At 47.3% G+C, this 27,653-nt stretch overlaps 1 pseudogene; it reads left to right on the top strand.

Moving 5' to 3' along the window:
- The window catches only part of LOC127912610 (basic proline-rich protein-like), a 23,087-nt pseudogene extending 5,934 nt beyond the window's left edge, over positions 1–17,153 (top strand).
- Positions 17,154–27,653: the final 10,500 nt, after the last annotated feature.

Here is a 27,653-nt window from a genome sequence, read left to right as displayed (position 1 = left end):
TCACTGTGGCCAATATCAGACTGACCAGCTGTCACTGTGGCCAATAACAGACTGACCAGCTGTCACTGTGGCCAATATCAGACTGACCAGCTGTCACTGTGGCCAATATCAGACGGACCAGCTGTCACTGTGGCCAATATCAGACTGACCAGCTGTCACTGTGGTCAATATCAAACTGACCAGCTGTCACTGTGGCCAATATCAGACTGACCAGCTGTCACTGTGGCCAATATCAGACTGACCAGCTGTCACTGTGGTCAATATCAGACTGACCAGCTGTCACTGTGGCCAATATCAGACTGACCAGCTGTCACTGTGGCCAATATCAGACTGACCAGCTGTCACTGTGGCCAATATCAGACTGACCAGCTGTCACTGTGGCCAATATCAGACTGACCAGCTGTCACTGTGGCCAATATCAGACTGACCAGCTGTCACTGTGGCCAATATCAGACTGACCAGCTGTCACTGTGGCCAATATCAGACTGACCAGCTGTCACTGTGGCCAAAATCAGACTGACCAGCTGTCACTGTGGCCAATAACAGACTGACCAGCTGTCACTGTGGTCAATATCAGACTGACCAGTTGTCACTGTGGCCAATAACAGACTGACCAGCTGTCACTGTGGCCAATATCAGACTGACCAGCTGTCACTGTGGCCAATATCAGACTGACAAGCTGTCACTGTGGCCAATATCAGACTGACCAGCTGTCACTGTGGCCAATATCAGACTGACCAGCTGTCACTGTGGCCAATATCAGACTGACCAGCTGTCACTGTGGCCAATATCAGACTGACAGCACCACTCTTTGGCTTTCTATAACTTTCTTATTTTTTCTGTACTTAGTTGGTTAACTAGGTAGTTAGTTGGTTAACCGGGAAGTTAGTTAGTTACATAGCTAGTTAGTTACCTAGTTAGTTATTCCTGCAACTAGTTAGTTTGTTAACAAGTTAGGTATTTAGTTATCTGGTTTGTTATTTAGTGAGTTAACAATTTAGTTAGCTAGTTAGTTAACTAGTTAGTTTGTTGTTTAATTAGTTGACTAGTTAGTTAGTTTGTTAGTTAGTTGACTAGTTTGTTAGTTAGTTGGTTGGGTAACTAGTTAGTCAGTTAGTTGGTTAGTTAGTTAGTTGGCTAGTCAGTTAAGTAGTTAGCTAGTCAGTTAACTGGTTAGTCAGTTAACCGGTTAGTTAGTTAGTTAGTTAGTTAGTTAGTTAATTAGTTAGTTAGTTATGTAGTTAGTTAGTTGGTGAAAGGTATCTGGAAGAAGAAACAAAAACTAAATTAAATCTCCCTTTCTCAACTGAGCACACCACACACACACACACACACACACACACACACACACACACACACACACACACACACACACACACACACACACACACACACACACACACACACACACACACACAAAACCGTCAGGACCCAAATAAACCGTCAGGACCCAAATCTAACTGCCTGTAGCTCAGGACCCAAATCTAACTGCCTGTAGCTCAGGACCCAAATCTAACTGCCTGTAGCTCAGGACCCAAATCTAACTGCCTGTAGCTCAGGACCCAAATCTAACTGCCTGTAGCTCAGGACCCAAATCTAACTGCCTGTAGCTCAGGACCCAAATCTAACTGCCTGTAGCCCAGGACCCAAATCTAGCTGCCTGTAGCTCAGGACCCAAATCTAACTGCCTGTAGCTCAGGACCCAAATCTAGCTGCCTGTAGCTCAGGACCCAAATCTAACTGCCTGTAGCTCAGGACCCAAATCTAACTGCCTGTAGCTCAGGACCCAAATCTAACTGCCTGTAGCTCAGGACCCAAATCTAACTGCCTGTAGCTCAGGACCCAAATCTAACTGCCTGTAGCTTAGGACCCAAATCTAACTGCCTGTAGCTCAGGACCCAAATCTAACTGCCTGTAGCTCATAACCCAAATCTAACTGCCTGTAGCTCAGGACCCAAATCGAACTGCCTGTAGCTCAGGACCCAAATCGAACTGCCTGTAGCTTAGGACCCAAATAATATAATAATAATATATGCCATTTAGCTGACGCTTTTATCCAAAGCGACTTACAGTCATGTGTGCATACATTCTACGTATGGGTGGTCCCGGGATCGAACCCACTACCCTGGCGTTACAAGCGCCATGCTCTACCAACTGAGCTACAGAAGGACCACAAATCTAACTGCCTGTAGCCCAGGACCCAAATCTAACTGCCTGTAGCTCAGGACCCAAATCTAACTGCCTGTAGCTCAGGACCCAAATCTAACTGCCTGTAGCTCAGGACCCAAATCTAACTGCCTGTAGCTCAGGACCCAAATCTAACTGCCTGTAGCTCAGGACCCAAATCTAACTGCCTGTAGCTCAGGACCCAAATCTAACTGCCTGTAGCTCAGGACCCAAATCTAACTGCCTGTAGCTTAGGACCCAAATCTAACTGCCTGTAGCTCAGGACCCAAATCTAACTGCCTGGAGCTCATAACCCAAATCTAACTGCCTGTAGCTCAGGACCCAAATCTAACTGCCTGTAGCTCAGGACCCAAATCGAACTGCCTGTAGCTTAGGACCCAAATCTAACTGCTTGTAGCTCAGAACCCAAATCTAACTGCCTGTAGCTCAGGACCCAAATCTAACTGCCTGTAGCTCAGGTTCTGAAGCAAGGATATGGATATTCTTTATACCATTTGAAATTAAACACTTTGAAGTTTGTGGAAATGTGAAATGAATGTAGGCGAATATTACATATTAGATCTGGTGAAAAATAACACATAAAAAACATGCATTTGTTTTGTGTTCCATCATCTTTGAAATGCAAGAGAAAGGCCATAATGTATTATTCCAGCCCAGATGCGATGTAGATTTCGGCCACTAGATGGCAGCAGTGTATGTGCAAAGTTGTAGACTGATCCAATGAACCATTGCATATCTGTTCAAACTGTTGTATCGAGACAGCCCAAATGTGCCTAATTGGTTTATTAATAACTTTTAAAGTTCATAACTGTGCACTCATAACTGTGCACTCATAACTGTGCACTCATAACTGTGCACTCATAACTGTGCACTCATAACTGTGCACTCTCCTCAAACAACAGCATGGTATTCTTTCACTGTAACAGCTACTATAAATTGACAGTGCAGTTAGATTAACATGAATTTAAGCTTTCTGCCCATATTAGATATGTCTATGTCCTGGGAAATGTTCTTGTTACTTACAACCTCATGCCAATCGCATTAGCCTACGTTAGCTCAACCGTCCCACGGTGGACACACCGATCCTGTAGAGGTAGTAGCAAATTAAACTTGAGAAGTAGTTGTGTATGCAACTTGATCTCACTGCCTGGTGTACCATACAATACGACAACAAATCATGTCTGGGATCATGTTTTCCCAGTGAGAATGAACTGGGCTTTATAACAAAGGCAACAGGCAAGTACTCCTGAAGCAGCGCCACAATTCTGCTGTCTGACCTGTGCTCACAGTCCCAACCACACAACAACATTACATGTGCTGCTTGACTTATTGGCAGTAACAGTCTCACACAACACAACGCTGCATTACTGAAACACAGCAGCACAAAGCCTGGCTGTGGGGCCTGGTCATAGTTGGATGTTGTTTCACCTAATCTCTTTGCTACCACAGTGGTTCTGCTAAGCTCCATAGAATCAGCTTAGCAGATGTCCTATAGTGTAGTTTGCTTGTTTCAGGAGGCAAGAAAGAATACGCTACAAGAATAAGAGAAAGGATGGGTGGGGTTTGGGAGGTCGGAACCAGAAATTTGGTGCCTAAATCAGAGACTAACGTCCACCAATCCCCTCCCCTGTCTTGGCGCCAGACTTGCACACATATAGACACCCCCTCCCTCCCTCCCTCCCTCCCTCCCTCCCTCCCTCCCTGTTTACTCACTACGTCCGTCACCTTCCCTTCCCCTATGTGTCACACTGGGGAGGGCTTTCTGGCAAGGGAGCAATAATCCCCCCCACACACACCCCATGATCCATAATGTAATACGGTATTGACTTGACCTATACGATCAACTGTTGAGGAATAAGAGTGATGCTTGTTGGAGGCCCGCTGGGTGACTCAGAACTCAGATGAAGAGAGAGGATGACCACTAACAACTGCATGTGTGGTTCATATTATGTATAGGGGGACAGGGGGGCATGGAGGGGAAAGTGGTGGAGAGGTGATGGTGATAGAGGGTGGGGGTATCCATGGTGATAGAGGGTGGTGGTATCCATGGTGATAGAGGGTGGTGGTATCCACGGTGATAGAGGGTGGTGGTATCCATGGTGATATAGGGTGGAGGTATCCATGGTGATATAGGGTGGTGGTATTCATGGTGATATAGGGTGGAGTTATTCATGGTAATAGAGGCTGGAGTGATGGTGATAGAGGGGGAGGTATCCATGGTGATATAGGGTGGAGGTATTCATGGTGATATAGGGTGGAGGTATTCATGGTAATAGAGGCTGGAGTGATGGTGATATAGGGTGGAGATATTCATGGTAATAGAGGCTGGAGTGATGGTGATAGAGGGGGAGGTATCCATGGTGATAGAGGGTGGTGGTATCCATGGTGATAGAGGGTGGTGGTATCCACGGTGATAGAGGGTGGTCGTATCCATGGTGATAGAGGGTGGTGGTATCCATGGTTATATAGGGTGGGGGTATCCACGGTGATAGAGGGTGGTGGTATCCATGGTGATATAAGGTGGAGGTATCCATGGTAATAGAGGCTGGAGTGATGGTGATAGAGGGTGGAGGTATCCATGGTGATAGAGGGTGGAGGTATCCATGGTGATATAGGGTGGAGGTTTTCATGGTAATAGAGGCTGGAGTGATGGTGATAGAGGGGGGAGGTATCCATGGTGATATAGGGTGGAGGTATTCATGGTAATAGAGGTTGGAGTGATGGTGATAGAGGGTGGTGGTATTCATGGTGATATAGGGTGGAGGTATTCGTGGTAATAGAGGCTGGAGTGATGGTGATAGAGGGGGGAGGTATTCATGGTGATATAGGGTGGAGGTATTCATGGTAATAGAGGCTGGAGTGATGGTGATATAGGGTGGAGGTATTCATGGTAATAGAGGCTGGAGTGATGGTGATAGAGAGTGGAGGTATCCATGGTGATATAGGGTGGAGGTATTCATGGTGATATAGGGTGGTGGTATTCATAGTGATATAGGGTGGGGGTATCCATGGTGATAGAGGGTGGTGGTATTCATGGTGATATAGGGTGGAGGTATTCATGGTGATAGAGGGTGGAGGTATTCATGGTGATAGAGGGTGGAGGTATGCACACATGCCACTTTTGCCATGTCCTGAATCTGAGTTGTCCTTTCCCTTCAGCTGATTAGAAAAGAGATGAGGGGAGCATCTGTATTCAGATGACATGATGGTGTAGGATGGTTAGGAGATAGAAATGCATGCACTCATTACTGTGAGTCTTATTAAGAGCATCTGCTAAATGACCAACATGTTAACATGCAGTAAGTGGATAAAGAAGGGGGGTGAGATGTATGGGTGGTATCCATGGTGATAGAGGGTAGAGGTATTCATGGTGATAGAGGTATGGGTGGTATCCATAGAAACCAACTAAACCTAGTCTGGCTGACTAACGCTACCATCTCGTCACTTCACAATAATGTGAAATCAGTCCTCCTCCATCCATTCTCATGAAAGGACAATACTGTGAAATCAGTCCTCCTCCATCCATTCTCATGAAAGGATAACTCTTAAAGCAAGATGGGGATGGCATTACTATGTAACCTCTGGACAGTAATACAGCCATCATATGTGCTAGTCTTTCCTCTAGCAATACAGCGCTCTGCTTTTCTTCAATCACTCAATCAATCAAATTTATTTTTTAAAGCCCTTTTTTACATCAGCCGATGTCACAAAGTGCTGTACAGAAACCCAGCCTAAAACCCCAAACAGCAAGCAATGCTGTTTGGGGTCTGCCATTATCTGTAGAGAGAAAATAGCAGACTGGCAGGTTCAGAGACAGTTAGACATGAGGAGAGTTATAATGTAGAAAGAGACTAAGGCATGATCCACTGACGACCTCCATCAGCCCTGCTGTGATCCACTGACAACCTCCATCAGCCCTGCTGTGATCCACTGACGACCTCCATCAGCCCTGCTGTGAACCACTGACAACCTCCATCAGCCCTGCTGTGATCCACTGACGACCTCCATCAGCCCTGCTGTGAACCACTGACAACCTCCATCAGCCCTGCTGTGAACCACTGACGACCTCCATCAGCCCTGCTGTGAACCACTGACAACCTCCATCAGCCCTGCTGTGATCCACTGACGACCTCCATCAGCCCTGCTGTGAACCACTGACGACCTCCATCAGCCCTGCTGTGAACCACTGACAACCTCCATCAGCCCTGCTGTGATCCACTGACGACCTCCATCAGCCCTGCTGTGAACCACTGACAACCTCCATCAGCCCTGCTGTGATCCACTGACGACCTCCATCAGCCCTGCTGTGAACCACTGACAACCTCCATCAGCCCTGCTGTGAACCACTGACGACCTCCATCAGCCCTGCTGTGAACCACTGACGACCTCCATCAGCCCTGCTGTGAACCACTGACGACCTCCATCAGCCCTGCTGTGATCCACTGACAACCTCCATCAGCCCTGCTGTGATCCACTGACGACCTCCATCAGCCCTGCTGTGAACCACTGACGACCTCCATCAGCCCTGCTGTGATGCACTGACGACCTCCATCAGGCTCTACTGTGATCCACTGATGATCTCCATCAGTCTCTGCCGTGATCCCTCTCTCTGAGCGCTCAGTGGCAGTGGATGATGGGTAATTGAAGCAGTCACAACACCGATCTGGAAGCAGCGTCATGCCCTGGGCCTGGCTGGATCTCTGCCCCTGGACTCCTAACAGCTGTGACACTCTCCCCAACAGCCCCCACCTCTCCCTGGACCCACACCACACTGCAGCCTCGCTCCCCCTTGGCCAGCCTGCCCAAAGCGCCAGGCCACAGCAGCCCAACCCCCGCCCCCCTCTCTCTCTCTCTCTGCTCTCTCTCTATCTCTCTACTCTCTCTCTCTCTCTCTCTCTCTCTCTATATATATATATATTGCCTGACTTTTTTCTTATTTTTCATCATGTCTATCAGACCCTGGGTATATAGTCTTGGCCTGGAGCCCCCCCCCCCTGACAGTCCTCCAGTTTAAACAGAAAGAGAGAGGAAAGAGGAGAGAGAGGGGAACTTGTGTGAGTTCTGGATAATATCATGGTGGTCTGTAATGAAGCCAGTCTGCTGTTTAAAGTGTTAGTAGTAATGCAGTTTCAGAGTCTGGTGGGTTTCTGCTCTGCTCCTCGTGACCCGTTCCTCCACGCCCCCCAATCTGTACACCCCTACCGTGGTTAACTGCACATTACCGCTGACACACACAAGGCGATTACCGGCAGCTGCAGGAGTTTTGGAGAGGCCAAATTGGCCAATTTTCTCTTCGGCCATTTAAACAACAAACAGAGAAGTGTGGGAAGGACAACGAAGGGAATATGGGTAATGAGGGTTATTGTTTAGCCAGCCAGGCATTTCTGTTCACTAGTTTGAAGGTTCTGTAAGGTTAAGAGGAAGAGACGGGAACTCAGTTAAATTCATGTTCAGCCCTTCCTTCTCACTCATCTACAACTGGGCAATTTGAACTGGTTTCATTTTTTATTTCACCAGGAAAGTCAGTTAAGAACAAATTATTTTTTACAATGACGGCCTAGGAACAGTGGGTTAACTGCCTTGTTCAGGGGCAGAACGACAGATTTTTACCTTGTCAGTTCGGGGATTCAATCTAACCACGAGGCTACCTGCTGGTTACTAGCCCCAGCGCTCTAACCACTAGGCTACCTGCTGGTTACTGGCCCCAGCACTCTAACCACTAGGCTACCTGCTGGTTACTGGCCCCAGCGCTCTAACCACTAGGCTACCTGCTGGTTACTGGCCCCAGCGCTCTAACCACTAGTCTACCTGCTGGTTACTGGCCCCAGCGCTCTAACCACTAGTCTACCTGCTGGTTACTAGCCCCAGCGCTCTAACCACTAGGCTACCTGCTGGTTACTGGCCCAACGCTCTAACCACTAGTCTACCTGCTGGTTACTGGCCACAGCGCTCTAACCACTAGGCTACCTGCTGGTTACTGGCCCAACGCTCTAACCACTAGTCTACCTGCTGGTTACTAGCCCCAGCGCTCTAACCACTAGGCTACCTGCTGGTTACTGGCCCAACGCTCTAACCACTAGTCTACCTGCTGGTTACTCGCCCCAGCGCTCTAACCACTAGGTAACCTGCTGGTTACTGGCCCCAGCGCTTTAACCACTAGGCTACCTGCTGGTTACTGGCCCCAGCGCTCTAACCACTAGGTAACCTGCTGGTTACTGGCCCCAGCGCACTAACCACTAGGTTACCTGCTGGTTACTGGCCCCAGCGCTCTAACCACTAGGCTACCTGCTGGTTACTGGCCCCAGCGCTCTAACCACTAGGTAACCTGCTGGTTACTGGGCCCAGCGCTCTAACCACTAGACTACCTGCTGGTTACTGACCCCAGCGCTCTAACCACTAGATTACCTGCTGGTTACTGGCCCCAGCGCTCTAACCACTAGGTAACCTGCTGGTTACTGGCCCCAGCGCTCTAACCACTAGGTTACCTGCTGGTTACTGGCCCCAGCGCTCTAACCACTAGATTACCTGCTGGTTACTGGCCCCAGCGCTCTAACCACTAGGTAACCTGCTGGTTACTGGCCCCAGTGCTCTAACCACTAGGTTACCTGCTGGTTACTGGCCCCAGCGCTTTAACCACTAGGTAACCTGCTGGTTACTGGCCCCAGTGCTCTAACCACTAGATTACCTGCTGGTTACTGGCCCCAGTGCTCTAACCACTCGGCTACCTGCCGCCCCCTTTAAAACATTCCGGAATCAATCCAGGAGTTTAGAATGACACCCTATACATCTACACTTTGAATCACTTCCCCTTGTCAACACACAGAGATAGCAGCCAACATAGAGAGAGATCCATGGCTAATGATTATTTTAGAGAGCAGATTGTGTCAAGTGTACAGAATAAACCCGAGGTCACTGTACAGATGAACCAGCTGGCAACCAGTCAACTCCACCACAGATGCACTGACTGAAAAAACAAATATTGACAAGCTATTGATCCAAGGAATATTGTTCCATTGTTCCACACATACAAACACACACACACACACACAAATAAGCAAACACAAACACACACACACACACACACACACACACACACACACACACACACACACACACACACACACACACACACACACACACACACACACACACACACACACACACACACACACACACACACACACACACACACACACACACACACACACACAGCCAGGCAGCCAGCGCGGTCGTCAACCAACAGTGAGCCTGTATTGACGGGGGGAAGACAGAGGGAAGGGAAGGGGGAAAAACACATACAGTGATGTACTCAGGTACTTCACCATGAGTACACTCTGATATTAACATCTCTATTTTTGCTTTTTATATATATACATATAAAAGGTAGTGGTTAGAGCGCTGGGGCCAGTAACCAGCAGGTAACCTAGTGGTTAGAGCGCTGGGGCCAGTAACCAGCAGGTAACCTAGTGGTTAGAACGCTGGGGCCAGTAACCAGCAGGTAACCTAGTGGTTAGAGCGCTGGGGCCAGTAACCAGCAGGTAACCTAGTGGTTAGAGCGCTGGGGCCAGTAACCAGCAGGTAACCTAGTGGTTAGAGCGCTGGGGCCAGTAACCAGCAGGTAACCTAGTGGTTAGAGCGCTGGGGCCAGTAACCAGCAGGTAACCTAGTGGTTAGAGCGCTGGGACCAGTAACCAGCAGGCAACCTAGTGGTTAGAGCGCTGGGGCCAGTAAACAGCAGGTAACCTAGTGGTTAGAGCGCTGGGACCAGTAACCAGCAGGTAACCTAGTGGTTAGAGCGCTGGGGCCAGTAACAGCAGGTAATCTAGTGGTTAGAGCGCTGGGGCCAGTAACCAGCAGGTAACCTAGTGGTTAGAGCACTGGGGCCAGTAACCAGCAGGTAATCTAGTGGTTAGAGCGCTGGGACCAGTAACCAGCAGGTAATCTAGTGGTTAGAGTGCTGGGGCCAGTAACCAGCAGTTAATCTAGTGGTTAGAGCGCTGGGCCAGTAATATATATATATATATTATATATATTATACACCAACAACACAGAAATAATAGGACCATGCCCCAGGACTACCTGACATGATGACTCCTTGCTGTCCCAAGTCCACCTGACTGTGCTGCTGCTCCAGTTTCAACTGTTCTGCCTTATTATTATTCAACCATGCTGGTCATTTATGAACCATGCTGGTCCACCCGGCACAGCCATTTATGAACATTTGAACATTTTGGTCCATGTTCTGTTATAACTGTTCTCTATCGACCATGCTGGTCACAGCCAGAAAGAGGACTGGCCACCCCACATAGCCTGGTTCCTCTCTAGGTTTCTTCCTAGGTTTTGGCCTTTCTAGGGAGTTTTTCCTAGCCACCGTGCTTTTACACCTGCATTGTTTGCTGTTTGGGGTTTTAGGCTGGGTTTCTGTACAGCACTTTGAGATATCAGCTGATGTACGAAGGGCTATATAAATAAATTTGATTTGATTTGATTTGATTTGAAATAATCACTACAATCCTGTTGTGAAGATTGCAGGGCCTGTATTCTATGGTATTGTATGTGAACACGTGGTTTTATGACTTTTATAGTATTGGATCGTAAAAGCATGACAGTATTCACGCGTGACATATAGAGCTAGGCCTGTTCTGTGATATATTCCCCTACTGCTACTGGCTGTATGGAGGGGCCTCTGTCTCTACTGCTACTGGCAGCATGGAGGGGCCTCTGTCTCTACTGCTACTGGCTGTATGGAGGGGCCTCTGTCTCTACTGCTACTGGCTGTATGGAGGGGCCTCTGTCTCTACTGCTACTGGCTGTATGGAGGGGCCTCTGTCTCTACTGCTACTGGCAGTATGGAGGGGCCTCTGTCTCTACTGCTACTGCCTGTATAGAGGGGCCTCTGTCTCTACTGCTACTGCCTGTATGGAGGGGCCTCTGTCTCTACTGCTACTGGCTGTATGGAGGGGCCTCTGTCTCTACTGCTACTGGCTGTATGGAGGGGCCTCTGTCTCTACTGCTACTGGCTGTATGGAGGGGCCTCTGTCTCTACTGCTACTGGCTGTATGGAGGGGCCTCTGTCTCTACTGCTACTGGCTGTATGGAGGGGCCTCTGTCTCTACTGCTACTGGCTGTATGGAGGGGCCTCTGTCTCTACTGCTACTGGCTGTATGGAGGGGCCTCTGTCTCTACTGCTACTGGCTGTATGGAGGGGCCTCTGTCTCTACTGCTACTGGCTGTATGGAGGGGCCTCTGTCTCTACTGCTACTGCCTGTATGGAGGGGCCTCTGTCTCTACTGCTACTGACTGTATGGAGGGGCCTCTGTCTCTACTGCTACTGGCTGTATGGAGGGGCCTCTGTCTCTACTGCTACTGCCTGTATGGAGGGGCCTCTGTCTCTACTGCTACTGCCTGTATGGAGGGGCCTCTGTCTCTACTGCTACTGACTGTATGGAGGGGCCTCTGTCTCTACTGCTACTGGCTGTATGGAGGGGCCTCAGCTTGTATCAGCCAATTGCAACTCAATAAAACGTATAGATTTTGTCCTGTTTTATCATTATTAATATTGCAGTTTTATTTAAGAATCGAAACCAGTTCTTTAAATATGCTTCATTTTCATTTTTTTTATGTTTCATTTTTATGAGAAATCTTCGTTGGCAAATGAAGCTCGACATTTTTAATTTTGTGCTCGTATTTAGTTGAATTACTGCAGTGAACTAAATCAACGTCACACAGTGTTTGTTGATAGTCTTAAACAAATCTACTTCGAAACAAAACTAGGCTAGACCTAACGCTGTATAACAGTAGTAGCCTATCAGAGAAGTACATATAGCAGTAGTAGCCTATCAGAGTAGTACATATAGCAGTAGTAGCCTATCAGAGAAGTACATATAGCAGTAGTAGCCTATCAGAGAAGTACATATAGCAGTAGTAGCCTATCAGAGTAGTACATATAGCAGTAGTAGCCTATCAGAGTAGTACATATAGCAGTAGTAGCCTATCAGAGAAGTACATATAGCAGTAGTAGCCTATCAGAGAAGTACATATAGCTGTAGTAGCCTATCAGAGTAGTACATATAGCAGTAGTAGCCTATCAGAGAAGTACATATAGCAGTAGTAGCCTATCAGAGAAGTACATATAGCAGTAGTAGCCTATCAGATAAGTACATATAGCAGTAGTAGCCTATCAGAGTAGTACATATAGCAGTAGTAGCCTATCAGAGAAGTACATATAGCAGTAGTAGCCTATCAGAGAAGTACATATAGCAGTAGTAGCCTATCAGAGAAGTACATATAGCAGTAGTAGCCTATCAGAGAAGTACATATAGCTGTAGTAGCCTATCAGAGAAGTACATATAGCTAGCAGTAGTAGACTATCAGCAGTAGTAGCCTATCAGAGAAGTAGGCTATAATATAGATATATGTGGGGAACATGGTGCCAGCAGTAGTAGCCTATCAGTGTTAAGTAGGCTATGAATATAAATATATGACCGACCTTCATGTCCGCTGGATGATAGCGGTGTGAACAGGGAATGATGGTGCCTAAGAGACCTTCGATGATAGCGTTGTCTGGATTCGGTGTGAACTCAGTCTCTCTGATGATGTTACAGACTAAGACCGACCTTCTGGATGATAGCGGTGTGAACAGACTAAGACCGACCTTCTGGATGATAGCGGTGTGAACAGACTAAGACCGACCTTCTGGATGATAGCGGTGTGAACAGACTAAGACCGACCTTCTGGATGATAGCGGTGTGAACAGACTAAGCTTATCTTCCTTTATATGTGTATTTTATATTGATATCATACAGTAGACTCCTGAGTCTAGAGGCCTATACATGCAATGCCCTGATGCATTTTGAGCTCAAATCTCAGAAAAACTGAACCATGAGGTGGACAATTATTGTTTTAGTAAAGCTTTAAAAAATATTTATAAAAAGAAAAACAATTGGCTATAACGTTTTGAATATGCAACACATCAAAACACAAAATGAATATATTTTTTGGTCATTTGTTTAGGCAGTTTTTAAAGACGCGTAACTGTGAATAATTTTGACAATATTGATGGCGCTGAAAAAGGAGAAAAAAGGAAGCCACTAGAGAAGCAGCAGATTTTCTTTGTCCGTTCCCTGCCTGGGTATTGAATAAAAAAGTCATCAAAGCCTAAATGCATCTGCAGGCGAGAAAATGAATTCCATCTGTGATCCACTATTAATGGGGGTGTTAATGGAGATTGCTGGAGGAACAACGGCAGAACGCTGACAGCTTTACATTTACTGACAATCAAACTGTGACAAGATTAAAAACAACATGAATGATGATAGACAGACGGATGGGAAATCACATGCATACACACACGCACATCAACACATGTACACATACAAAAAAACACATATACAGGTAGCCTAGTGGTTAGAGCCGTTGGGCCAGTAACCGAAAGGTTAGGTAAAAATCTGTCGTTCTGCCCCTGAGCAAGGCAGTTAACCCACTGTTCCCCGGGCGCCGAAGACGTGAATGTCGATTAAGGCATCCCATTTACATCATTACATTTAAGTCATTTAGCAGATGCTCTTATCCAGAGCGACTTACAAATTGGTGCATTCACCTTATGACATCCAGTGGAACAGCCACTTTACAATAGTGCATCTAAATCTTTTAAGGGGGGTGAGAAGGATTACTTTATCCTATCCTAGGTATTCCCAGGTGTCTCCGGAAGGTGGTGATTGACTCCGCTGTCCTGGCGTCGTGAGGGAGTGTGTTCCACCATTGGGGAGCCAGAGCAGCGAACAGTTTTGACTGGGCTGAGCGGGAACTGTACTTCCTCAGTGGTATCTCATCTCCCGCAACTGTCTAATCACCACACAAATGTATTTAATCACCACACACAAATGTATTTAATCACCACACACAAATGTATTTAATCACCACACACAAATGTATTTAATCACCACACACAAATGTATTTAATCACCACACACAAATGTATTTAATCACCACACACATGTACATATTAAATATATATATATATATTTACATAATCACAGATGCACAACACATACAATGTATGCATAATAATAATATTGTATATTATTTATAAAATTACATTTGTGCACATACATCAAATCACATTTTATTGGTCACGTACACATGGTTAGCAGATGTTATTGCGAGTGAAGCGAAATGCTTGTGCATCTAGTTCCGACAGTGCAGTAATTTCCAACAAGTAATATCTAACAATTCCACAACAAATAGCTAATACACATGAATCTATGCAAAGGAATGGAATAATAATATGTAAATATATGGATGAGCAATGTCAGAGCGCATAGGCTAAGATGCAGTAGATAGTATAGAATACAGTATATACATATGAGATGAGTAATGGAAGATATGTAGACATTATTAAAGTGGCCAATGATTTCAAGTCTGTAGGTAGGCAGCCGCCTCTCTGTGTTAGTGGTGGCTGTTTAACAGTCTGATGGCCTTGAGATAGAAGCGGTTTTTCAGTCTCTCGGTCCCAGCTTTGATGCACCTGTACTGACCTCGCCTTCTGGATGATAGCGGGGTGAACAGGCAGTGGCTCGGGTGGTTGTTGTCCTTGATGATCTATTTTGCCTTCCTATGACATCGGGTGCTGTAGGTGTCCTGGAGGGCAGGTAGTTTGCACCCGGTGATGCGTTGTGCAGATCGCACCACCCTCTGGACCCTGCAGTTGTGGTCGGTGCAATTGACGTACCAGCCGGTGATACAGCCCGACAGGATGCTCTTAATTATGCATCTGTAAAAGTTTGTGAGGGTTTTAGGTGACAAGCCAAATTTCTTCAGCCTCTTCTAAGGTTGAAGAGGAGCTGTTGCGCCTTCTTCACCACACTGTCTGTGTGGGTGGACCAATTCAGTTTGTCCGTGATGTGCACGCCGAAGAAAAGCTTTCCACCTTCTCCACTGCTGTCCCGTCAATGTGGAAAGGGGGGTGCTCCCTCTGCTGTTTCCTGAAGTCCACGATCATCTCTTTTTGTTTTGTTGACATTGAGTTAGAGGTTATTTTCCTGACACAACACGAGAGCTGCATATACAGCATGTGTGTGTGTGTGTGTGTGTGTGTGCCCATGTACTCTCTCTCACACACACACTCACACACGTACACACACCCAGGCAAAAAACAACCCACATCCTGCGATAATGACCACTCAGCCCAGACCGAGAGAGAGAGAGAGAGAGAGAAACAAAGAACCCTCTGAGGAAACAGCAGCAGTAGGCCTGACTAGAGTACCTCTGTCTCACTTTGTGTGTGTGTGTGTGTGTGTGTGTGTGTGTGTGTGTGTGTGTGTGTGTGTGTGTGTGTGTGTGTGTGTGTGTGTGTGTGTGTGTGTGTGTGTGTGTGTGTGTGTGTGTGTGTGTGTGTGTGTGTGTGTGCGTGCATGCGCGTGTGTGTCACTGTGTCTCTATCTCTCTGTGATATCATAAAACCAACTAGTAAGATGATTTCCTCATTAATGTCCAGATGACAACAGCTCAGGCTTCAGCCCACATATGACTCACTCCATCAAAAAGACACGGAAAGTACAAGGTAACCTACATCTTGTTTTCAGAGTTAGCCCTACGCAAACAAATTTGTGCTGCACAGCGGATGTCACACTCCCCATCATCAACCCAAAGTGGTTACGTTTTTTTGGGGGGGTACGTTCACTTATCACAGGGAAATGAAAGGAGATAAAGCATCAGATAATAGTTAGGAAGTGTCTCTACTGCAGCTCCTGGTCCAATCAGCCCAGAGAGGAGCAGGAAGTGTCTCTACTGCAGCTCCTGGTCCAATCAGCCCAGAGAGGAGCAGGAAGTGTCTCTACTGCAGCTCCTGGTCCAATCAGCCCAGAGAGGAGCAGGAAGTGTCTCTACTGCAACTCCTGGTCCAATCAGCCCAGAGAGGAGCAGGAAGCTACTGCAGCTCCTGGTCCAATCAGCCAAGAGAGGAGCAGGAAGTGTCTCTACTGCAGCTCCTGGTCCAATCAGCCCAGAGAGGAGCAGGAAGTGTCTCTACTGCAGCTCCTGGTCCAATCAGCCCAGAGAGGAGCAGGAAGTGTCTCTACTGCAGCTCCTGGTCCAATCAGCCCAGAGAGGAGCAGGAAGTGTCTCTACTGCAGCTCCTGGTCCAATCAGCCCAGAGAGGAGCAGGAAGTGTCTCTACTGCAGCTCCTGGTCCAATCAGCCCAGAGAGGAGCAGGAAGTGTCTCTACTGCAGCTCCTGGTCCAATCAGCCCAGAGAGGAGCAGGAAGTGTCTCTACTGCAGCTCCTGGTCCAATCAGCCCAGAGAGGAGCAGGAAGTGTCTCTACTGCAGCTCCTGGTCCAATCAGCCCAGAGAGGAGCAGGAAGTGTCTCTACTGCAGCTCCTGGTCCAATCAGCCCCAGAGTGAGGAGTCCAATCAGCCCAGAGAGGAGCAGGAAGTGACTGGAGCTCCTGGGCCAATCAGCCCAGAGAGGAGCAGGAAGTGTCTCTACTGCAGCTCCTGGTCCAATCAGCCCAGAGAGGAGCAGGAAGTGTCTCTACTGCAGCTCCTGGTCCAATCAGCCCGGAGAGGAGCAGGAAGTGTCTCTACTGCAGCTCCTGGTACAATCAGCCCAGAGAGGAGCAGGAAGTGTCTCTATCAGCCCAGAGAGGAGCAGGAAGTGTCTCTCAATGCAGCTCCTGGTCCAATCAGCCCAGAGAGGAGCAGGAAGTGTCTCTACTGCAGCTCCTGGTCCAATCAGCCCAGAGAGGAGCAGGAAGTGTCTCTACTACAGCTCCTGGTCCAATCAGCCCAGAGAGGAGCAGGAAGTGTTTCTACTGCAGCTCCTGGTCCAATCAGCCCAGAGAGGAGCAGATGCAAAACATGGCCCTGGAATATCACACCCTCTCCCCTGCTAAGAGTGTGGCACAAACACTCTAAATCCACAACCAGATGGGAAAATGAGGCATTTGTTGCAAACATGACATGACCTATAGCACATATACAAACAAATATGTCCTCCAATGTAGGGAGTTTGTTGATCTCTGTTGTGACATGCTCCTTTCCTCTCTCTCTCTCTCTCTCTCTCTCTCTCTCTCTCTCTCTCTCTCTCTCTCTCTCTCTCTCTCTCTCTCTCTCTTTGTATAGTATTCAGCTGCCTTCTTCAGCTCTCTTTCCATTAGAACGGTGGGGGGGGTCACTTTATGAAAGTAAAGTACTCTGAGAGAACAAGAGAAAGGAATACAGGAGGGATTTAAGCGCGGGACCACCCTTCTACCTGTAGTTTGTGGGGAACCAGCTTGATACCACAGAACCAAAGGACACCCCTTGAGGAGAGTAGATGGTTTCCACAGCCATTGAACTTCCTGCTGCCTAAAAAGGGGAGTGACGTGTATATTGATCCCATACTACCATGGAGCCTCTAGTCCACCCTGGAGAGAGCAGATGGAGGTCCCACAGTAGTATGAGGTGACTGGTCCCATACTACCATGGAGCCTCTAGTCCACCCTGGAGAGAGCAGATGGAGGTCCCACAGTAGTATGAGGTGACTGGTCCCATACTACCATGGAGCCTCTAGTCCACCCTGGAGAGAGCAGATGGAGGTCCCACAGTAGTATGAGGTGACTGGTCCCATACTACCATGGAGCCTCTAGTCCACCCTGGAGAGAGCAGATGGAGGTCCCACAGTAGTGTGAGGTGACTGGTCCCATACTACCATGGAGCCTCTAGTCCACCCTGGAGAGAGCAGATGGAGGTCCCACAGTAGTATGAGGTGACTGGTCCCATACTACCATGGAGCCTCTAGTCCACCCTGGAGAGAGCAGATGGAGGTCCCACAGTAGTATGAGGTGACTGGTCCCATACTAACATGGAGCCTCTAGTCCACCCTGGAGAGAGCAGATGGAGGTCCCACAGTAGTGTGAGGTGACTGGTCCCATACTACCATGGAGCCTCTAGTCCACCCTGGAGAGAGCAGATGGAGGTCCCACAGGCGTGTAGTGGTGACTAGTGACAGTGTGTAGTGATGACTAGTGACAGTGTGTAGTGATGGTGCGTAGTGACGGTGTGTAGTGACAGTGTGTAGTGACAGTGTGTAGTGATGGTGTGTAGTGATGACTAGTGACACAGTGATGGTGTGTAGTGATGTGACAGTGTGTAGTGATGACTTGTGATGGTGTGTAGTGATGGTGTGTAGTGATGACAGTGACGGTGTGTAGTGATGGTGTGTAGTGATGACTTGTGACGGTGTGTAGTGATGTGTAGTGATGACTAGTGACAGTGTGTAGTGATGGGTGTAGTGTCCCAGTGACAGTGTGTAGTGATGGTGTGTAGTGATGACTAGTCCACGGTGTGTAGTGATGGTGTGTAGTGATGAGCGGTGTGTAGTGATGGTGGAGTGATGACTAGTGACAGTGTGTAGTGATGGTGTGTAGTGACTAGTGACAGTGTGTAGTGATGGTGTGTAGTGTCTAGTGACGGTGTGTAGTGATGAGTGACAGATGTGAGGTGCCGGTGTGTAGTGACAGTGTGTAGTGACAGTGTGTAGTGAGTGTAGTGTGACTAGTGACAGTGTGTAGTGATGACTAGTGACAGTGTGTAGTGATGGTGTGTAGTGATGACTAGTGACGGTGTGTAGTGATGGTGTGTAGTGATGACTAGTGACAGTGTGTAGTGATGGCTTGTGACGGTGTGTAGTGATGGTGTGTAGTGATGACTAGTGACAGTGTGTAGTGATGACTAGTGACAGTGTGTAGTGATGGTGTGTAGTGATGACTAGTGACGGTGTGTAGTGATGGTGTGTAGTGATGACTTGTGACGGTGTGTAGTGATGGTGTGTAGTGATGACTAGTGACAGTGTGTAGTGATGGTGTGTAGTGATGACTAGTGACAGTGTGTAGTGATGGTGTGTAGTGATGACTAGTGACGGTGTGTAGTGATGGTGTGTAGTGATGACTAGTGACGGTGTGTAGTGATGGTGTGTAGTGATGACTAGTGACAGTGTGTAGTGATGGTGTGTAGTGATGACTAGTGACAGTGTGTAGTGATGGTGTGGTGATGACTAGTGACGGTGTGTAGTGATGACTAGTGACAGTGTGTAGTGATGGTGCGTAGTGACGGTGTGTAGTGACAGTGTGTAGTGACAGTGTGTAGTGATGGTGTGTAGTGATGACTAGTGACAGTGTGTAGTGATGACTAGTGACAGTGTGTAGTGATGGTGTGTAGTGATGACTAGTGACGGTGTGTAGTGATGGTGTGTAGTGATGACTAGTGACAGTGTGTAGTGATGGCTTGTGACGGTGGTGATGTAGTGATGACTAGGACAGTGTAGTGATGTGATGGTGTAGTGATGGTGTGTAGTGATGACTAGTGACGGTGTGTAGTGATGGTGTGTAGTGATGACTAGTGACAGTGTGTAGTGATGGTGTGTAGTGATGACTAGTGACAGTGTGTAGTGATGGTGTGTAGTGATGACTAGTGACAGTGTGTAGTGATGGTGTGTAGTGATGACTAGTGACAGTGTGTAGTGATGGTGTGTAGTGATGACTAGTGACAGTGTGTAGTGATGGTGTGTAGTGATGACTAGTGACAGTGTGTAGTGATGGTGTGTAGTGACAGTGTGTAGTGATGGTGTGTAGTGATGACTAGTGACGGTGTGTAGTGATGACTAGTGACAGTGTGTAGTGATGGTGTGTAGTGATGACTAGTGACAGTGTGTAGTGATGGTGTGTAGTGATGACTAGTGACAGTGTGTAGTGATGGTGTGTAGTGATGACTAGTGACAGTGTGTAGTGACAGTGTGTAGTGATGACTAGTGACAGTGTGTAGTGATGGCGTGTAGTGATGACTAGTGACAGTGTGTAGTGACAGTGTGTATTCTCTCTCAACCTGCCTTGGAGGTCTCTCCCCTTTGTCCCCTGTCTCCCCACCCGGCCCTATTATCTCAGCCAGCTGGTCTGAAGGCTGCCGGCTGGCCAGAAAGGAAGCGGAGAGCTGAGGGTAATTTATTTACTGCGTACAATTGTGTGTTTGAACAGACTCCAGTCCAAAGCTGCACCCATGCAGTGTGTTGGAGGTGGGCTCGGGGGGAGGGGTGAGAGGGGAGGGAGAAGTACAGTCATCATGTGCTACAGAGCTGCTATCTTAATTTGATCACTCTGCTGTTGCAGAGAATTTTCCTGCCCAGCAGGAAATGCAAATTGTAGTGTATTCAACGGTTTAAAAAGGTTCTGCATTTTAGAACCTTTTACACTTTAACATTTCAGACTTCATTTGCCCGAATGAAGCAACCCCTGAAAATATCCATTAATTAGAATCCACATAATATTTCACATTCCCTGTTGCTGCAGGATTCTTTTCCTGCTGTGAAAAGCAGGGTCAAATTAAGATAGAACATCTGTACTGGTGCAAGTGCTATTAGTGAAAAAACTAAATGAATGAGAGAAAGAGCAAATGAGGAAATAAGTCACTTATCCAGTTACTTCTGTTTCTGAAACTCAACAGATAGATCACACTTAGTACCAGGTTCAATATACTAGATTTCTACAGTATCTTTGTTTACAACCACACACACACACACACACACACACACACACACACATTTCTTCCATTCCAAACTGCTTGCATTGTCATCTACCCATGAAAAGACTCTACCTTGTATTTATGTATTTACCTGAAACCATTACTTGATTATATTCCATTATGATTTTTAATTTTTAATGTTACGCTACTGCTTTAATAAAACCGCAGGGAGGTAACAGTTTAATTAAGGCCATTCTTCAAGCACCTGCATAATGTTTGGCCCTGGCTCAGTGACGACCTTTATTGGAACACAATTAGTGGTATTTTTCCAGGTATTATGCTCCTCCACACCTTGCTAACCACTTGATACCTCTTAAACCCCTGGATGTCTGCAGCGGAGCCAGAAGGTTCCGGAAGCCACGGTGATGAAAGCACTTCCAGATCACGGCCCTGTCGGCTGTGTGACGGCCCTTCCAGTGACGGCTCTGTCGGGGTCACTGCCTGGACTTCCAAGTCAATCACACCATCTGACCCCATAACCTCTGACCTCTGGTTCCAGCTTATAACACAGCCTCCTGGTCCTCTGTACCTCAGAGCATGGTGCTTGAAATGTCAGGATAGTGGGTTCAATTCCTAGAACCACCCGTACTTAAAATGTATTGACTGTAGGTCACCTAGGATAAAAGCATCTTGGTATATTGAGGTTGGGACGATAAAATCTGCATTTTGGTCAAAATGTAGTTATTGACATAGCCTAATTCTGTTCAATGTTTTCTACCTATATAGTACTCTAAATATCCCAATTCATGTTGTTTAAGTTCAAAATAATTTTTATATAAAAACTGCTGACACCATTCAAACCAATGAGGGCTCGGAACATTAAAGCCAATTATCTCAGAATCAACCTTATAGTCCCAAGCTTTCGATACAGTATATTAGATTTTGATTTATCTCAACACACAGGCCTTGCACGGAAAGTGACAGAACTGCGGTGCTACGAAGCTCAAAGATTCTTACGTTTAGTTTGTGCTTCGTTTTGCCCAAATCAGTTTTACCACAAGGACAAGTTGTTGAGATAAATAACAGCCTTAGCTAACACCTTTGATTGGGATCTGTTTCCCGAATTCTTTTAGTCTTGTCCCATTGCTGCAACTGCCGTACGGACTTTGGAGAGGCAAAGGTCAAGAGCCATGCGTCCTCTGAAACACGACCCTGCCGAGCCGCACTGCTTCTTGACACACTGCTTACTGTGTTATTGACTTGTTAATTGTTTACTCCACAACTCTGTGTTGTCTGTTCACACTTCTATGCTTTATCTTGGCCAGGTCGCAGTTGCAAATGAGAACTTGTTCTCAACTAGCCTACCTGGTTAAATAAAGGTGAAATAAAAAAATAAAAAAAATAAAACTTGGAAGCCAGCCGCGCCACTGTACATCTGCCGACCAAAGTCAGCCTGCATGCACCCGGCCCACCACAAGGAGTCGCTACAGCGCGATGGGACAAGGACATACCAGCCGGCCAAACACTCCTCTAACCCAGATGACGCTGGGCCAATTGTGCGCCGCCTCATGAGTCGTCCTGTGCCGGCCGGCTGCGACACAGCCTGGGATTGAAGCGGCACCACTCGGGAGGCCCCTTTGTTTTCCGGGTTGAGGGTGTTTGAAGGATCTACATTTGTAAGTGCTATTGCATTGAGCACAGCCATTACATTTGTAGTTTCTATCCAATAGAGGCGCAAGGAGTGCGAGGGTATTTTGGGTGAATCACAGCCATTACACTTGTAGTTTCTATCCAATAGAGGCGCAAGGAGTGCAGGGTATTTTGGGTAAATCAGAGTTTACCAGTTGATTGCTGAGATTTCTGCTCCACGAGAATACGACCAAGGGAAGGTCCGAAAACACATTACGGATACTGTCATCGGATCTTAGACTGTGCCAATGTTTGTGAACGATTCCCTTAATTTGTTCAGAGCACTTTGAATAGCGGGTAGTTAGAAAGCAAGAATGCTTCTTTTTGCGAGACTGACCTTGCAAGAGATAGTGTTTCGATTTGTTTTAGATTTTCTCAATGGCAGTATTGAACTGACCATTTTTCTACCCCTTTTCCTTGAATTGTCTTTGTATCACAGCCATGTTTCTGTCGAAATCTGATAGTGTTTTTGCAAATTCTTTTGATTTAACAGAATTGGCTGTAGGGCAAACTGTTTTTCAAGGGAAGCAGGTGACAGCTCTCAGACCTCAACAAACTGTTAGGATCAGTAGGTTTCCTGTAAAGATCAGTGTATAGAACATTATCTTCACACAAGATCAGAAGATCAAGGAAACTGATTTGAAGTGTGTCAGATTGCATAGTGAATCTCAGGGGCTCAGAACAAGAGTTAAGAAAAGCTTGGAACGCCTGGAGCTGTGTTGCATTCATCCTCTATAAAACAAAAATATCACACACGCACACACACACGCGCCAATGCACACACATAAAAACACGCGCGCACGCACATACACGCACGCACGCACGCACACACACACGCACGCACGCACACACACACACGCACAGACACACGCACGCACACACACACACGCACGCACGCACACACACACACGCACAGACACACGCACGCACACACGCACACGCACACACGCACACACGCACACACACACACGCACGCACGCACGACACACACACGCACAGACACACGCACACACGCACACACACACACGCACACACACACACACACACGCAAGCACGCACGCACGCACGCACATGCACATAAACACACACACACACGCACGCGCACACACACACACACACACACACACACACACACACACACACACACACACACACACACACACACACACACACACACTTCCATTAAACACAGTAATCTACTCTGGTTTATAACATTCAGTGTTTGAGGCTGTCCATGGCTAGGTCTTCACACCTCTCCCACTCACCCCTCATTGATTGTCATGCTGTTAGATTGAACGGGAGGGCTTGTGTCAGCCAATAAGAATGGGCACACAAGAAAGACTTGTTATGGCAAACACTATCAGCCAAAGACACTCGGCTCCATCCTGCCCCTCTCAGCTGGAGTACATCTGCTGTAGAAATGGTATCTGATTCCATCCCCACTATACACACACACACACACACACACACACACACACACACACACACACACACACACACACACACACACACACACACACACACACACACACACACACACACACACACACACACACACACACACACACACACACACACACACACACACACACACTAAAACACACACACTGTCACATTCTGACCTTTATTTCCTTCGTGTTGTCATTATTTAGTATGGTCAGGGTGTGAGTTGGGGTGGGCAGTCTATGTTTGTTTTTCTATGATTTGGGTATTTCTATGTTTCGGCCTAGTATGGTTCTCAATCAGAGGCAGGTGTCATTAGTTGTCTCTGATTGAGAATCATACTTAGGTAGCCTGGGTTTCACTGTGTGTTTGTGGGTGATTGTTCCTGTCTCTGTGTTTTGCACCAGATAGGGCTGTTTTTGGTTTTCCACGTTTATTGTTTTGTAGTGTTCGTGTTTATCTGTTTTTATTAAACATTAATCAATATAACCACGCTGCGTTTTGGTCCTCTACTTCACCACAGGAAAACCCTGACACACACACTGGTGGAAAAAGTACCCAATTGTAATACTTGAGTAAAAGTATAGATACCTTTTAATAGAAAGTTACTCAAGTAAAAGTGGAAGTCAGCCAGTTAAATACTACTTGAGTAAAAGTCTAAACGTATTTGGTTTTAAATATACTTAAGAATCAAAAGTAAAAGTATAAATCATTTCAAATTCCTTCTATTAAGCAAAGCAGACGGCACCATGTTCTTCTTTTTAAAATGTACGACAACACTCAGACATTATTTACAACCAGATCAGAGGCAGTAGGGACGACAACACTCAGACATTATTTACAACCAGATCAGAGGCAGTAGGGACGACAACACTCAGACATTATTTACAACCAGATCAGAGACAGTAGGGACGACAACACTCAGACATTATTTACAACCAGATCAGAGACAGTAGGGACGACAACACTCAGACATTATTTACAACCAGATCAGAGACAGTAGGGACGACAACACTCAGACATTATTTACAACCAGATCAGAGACAGTAGGGACGACAACACTCAGACATTATTTACAACCAGATCAGAGACAGTAGGGACGACAACACTCAGACATTATTTACAACCAGATCAGAGACAGTAGGGACGACAACACTCAGACATTATTTACAACCAGATCAGAGACAGTAGGGACGACAACACTCAGACATTATTTACAACCAGATCAGAGACAGTAGGGACGACAACACTCAGACATTATTTACAACCAGATCAGAGGCAGTAGGGATGACAACACTCAGACATTATTTACAACCAGATCAGAGGCAGTAGGGACGACAACACTCAGACATTATTTACAACCAGATCAGAGGCAGTAGGGACGACAACACTCAGACATTATTTACAACCAGATCAGAGGCAGTAGGGATGAACAGGGATGTTCTCTGGTTAGTGAGTCCTCCAGATCAGAGGCAGTAGGGATGACCAGGGATGTTCTCTGGTTAGTGAGTCCACCAGATCAGAGGCAGTAGGGATGACCAGGGATGTTCCCTGTTTAGTGAGTCCTCCAGATCAGAGGCAGTAGGGATGACCAGGGATGTTCTCTGTTTAGTGAGTCCTCCAGATCAGAGGCAGTAGGGATGACCAGGGATGTTCTCTGTTTAGTGAGTCCGCCAGATCAGAGGCAGTAGGGATGACCAGGGATGTTCTCTGGTTAGTGAGTCCTCCAGATCAGAGGCAGTAGGGATGACCAGGGATGTTCTCTGGTTAGTGAGTCCTCTAGATCAGAGGCTGTAGGGATGACCAGGGATGTTCTCTGTTTAGTGAGTCCACCAGATCAGAGGCAGTAGGGATGACAGGGATCTGGTTAGTGAGTCCACCAGATCAGAGACAGTAGGGATGACCAGGGATGTTCTCTGGTTAGTGAGTCCTCCAGATCAGAGGCAGTAGGGATGACCAGGGATGTTCTCTGGTTAGTGAGTCCGCCAGATCAGAGACAGTAGGGATGACCAGGGATGTTCTCTGGTTAGTGAGTCCTCCAGATCAGAGGCAGTTGACCAGGGATTTACAGTGACCAGATCAGAGGCAGTAGGGATGACCAGGGATGTTCTCTGTTTAGTGAGTCCACCAGATCAGAGGCAGTAGGGATGACCAGGGATTTACTGGTTAGTGAGTCCACCAGATCAGAGACAGTAGGGATGACCAGGGATGTTCTCTGGTTAGTGAGTCCTCCAGATCAGAGGCAGTAGGGATGACCAGGGATCTGTTTAGTGAGTCAGCCAGATCAGAGGCAGTAGGGATGACCAGGGATGTTCTCTGTTTAGTGAGTCCTCCAGATCAGAGGCAGTAGGGATGACCAGGGATGTTCTCTGTTTAGTGAGTCCGCCAGATCAGAGGCAGTAGGGATGACCAGGGATGTTCTCTGGTTAGTGAGTCCTCCAGATCAGAGGCAGTAGGGATGACCAGGGATGTTCTCCAGTGAGTCCGCCAGATCAGAGGCAGTAGGGATGACCAGGGATGTTCTCTGTTTAGTGAGTCCACCAGATCAGAGGCAGTAGGGATGACCAGGGATGTTCTCTGGTTAGTGAGTCCACCAGATCAGAGACAGTAGGGATGACCAGGGATGTTCTCTGGTTAGTGAGTCCTCCAGATCAGAGGCAGTAGGGATGACCAGGGATGTTCTCTTAGTGAGTCCCAGATCAGAGACAGTAGGGATGACCAGGGATGTTCTCTGGTTAGTGAGTCCTCCAGATCAGAGGCAGTAGGGATGACCAGGGATGTTCTCTGGTTAGTGAGTCCTCCAGATCAGAGGCAGTAGGGATGACCAGGGATGTTCTCTGTTTAGTGAGTCCGCCAGATCAGAGGCAGTAGGGATGACCAGGGATGTTCTCTGTTTAGTGAGTCCTCCAGATCAGAGGCAGTAGGGATGACCAGGGATGTTCTCTGGTTAGTGAGTCCGCCAGATCAGAGACAGTAGGGATGACCAGGGATGTTCTCTGGTTAGTGAGTCCTCCAGATCAGAGGCAGTAGGGATGACCAGGGATGTTCTCTGGTTAGTGACCAGATCAGAGACAGTAGGGGTGACCAGGGATGTTCTCTGTTTAGTGAGTCCTCCAGATCAGAGGCAGTAGGGATGACCAGGGATGTTCTCTGTTTAGTGAGTCAGCCAGATCAGAGGCAGTAGGGATGACCAGGGATGTTCTCTGTTTAGTGAGTCCTCCAGATCAGAGGCAGTAGGGATGACCAGGGATGTTCTCTGTTTAGTGAGTCCGCCAGATCAGAGGCAGTAGGGATGACCAGGGATGTTCTCTGGTTAGTGAGTCCTCCAGATCAGAGGCAGTAGGGATGACCAGGGATGTTCTCTGGTTAGTGAGTCCTCCAGATCAGAGGCAGTAGGGATGACCAGGGATGTTCTCTGTTTAGTGAGTCCACCAGATCAGAGGCAGTAGGGATGACCAGGGATGTTCTCTGGTTAGTGAGTCCACCAGATCAGAGACAGTAGGGATGACCAGGGATGTTCTCTGGTTAGTGAGTCCTCCAGATCAGAGGCAGTAGGGATGACCAGGGATGTTCTCTGGTTAGTGAGTCCACCAGATCAGAGACAGTAGGGATGACCAGGGATGTTCTCTGGTTAGTGAGTCCGCCAGATCAGAGGCAGTAGGGATGACCAGGGATGTTCTCTGTTTAGTGAGTCCTCCAGATCAGAGGCAGTAGGGATGACCAGGGATGTTCTCTGTTTAGTGAGTCAGATCAGAGGCAGTAGGGATGACCAGGGATGTTCTCTGTTTAGTGAGTCCTCCAGATCAGAGGCAGTAGGGATGACCAGGGATGTTCTCTG

This window comes from Oncorhynchus keta, chromosome 27 (assembly GCF_023373465.1).
Source record: "Oncorhynchus keta strain PuntledgeMale-10-30-2019 chromosome 27, Oket_V2, whole genome shotgun sequence".
In the NCBI taxonomy this organism is placed as follows: Eukaryota; Metazoa; Chordata; class Actinopteri; order Salmoniformes; family Salmonidae; genus Oncorhynchus; species Oncorhynchus keta.
This window is presented reverse-complemented; position numbering and strand designations above follow the sequence as displayed.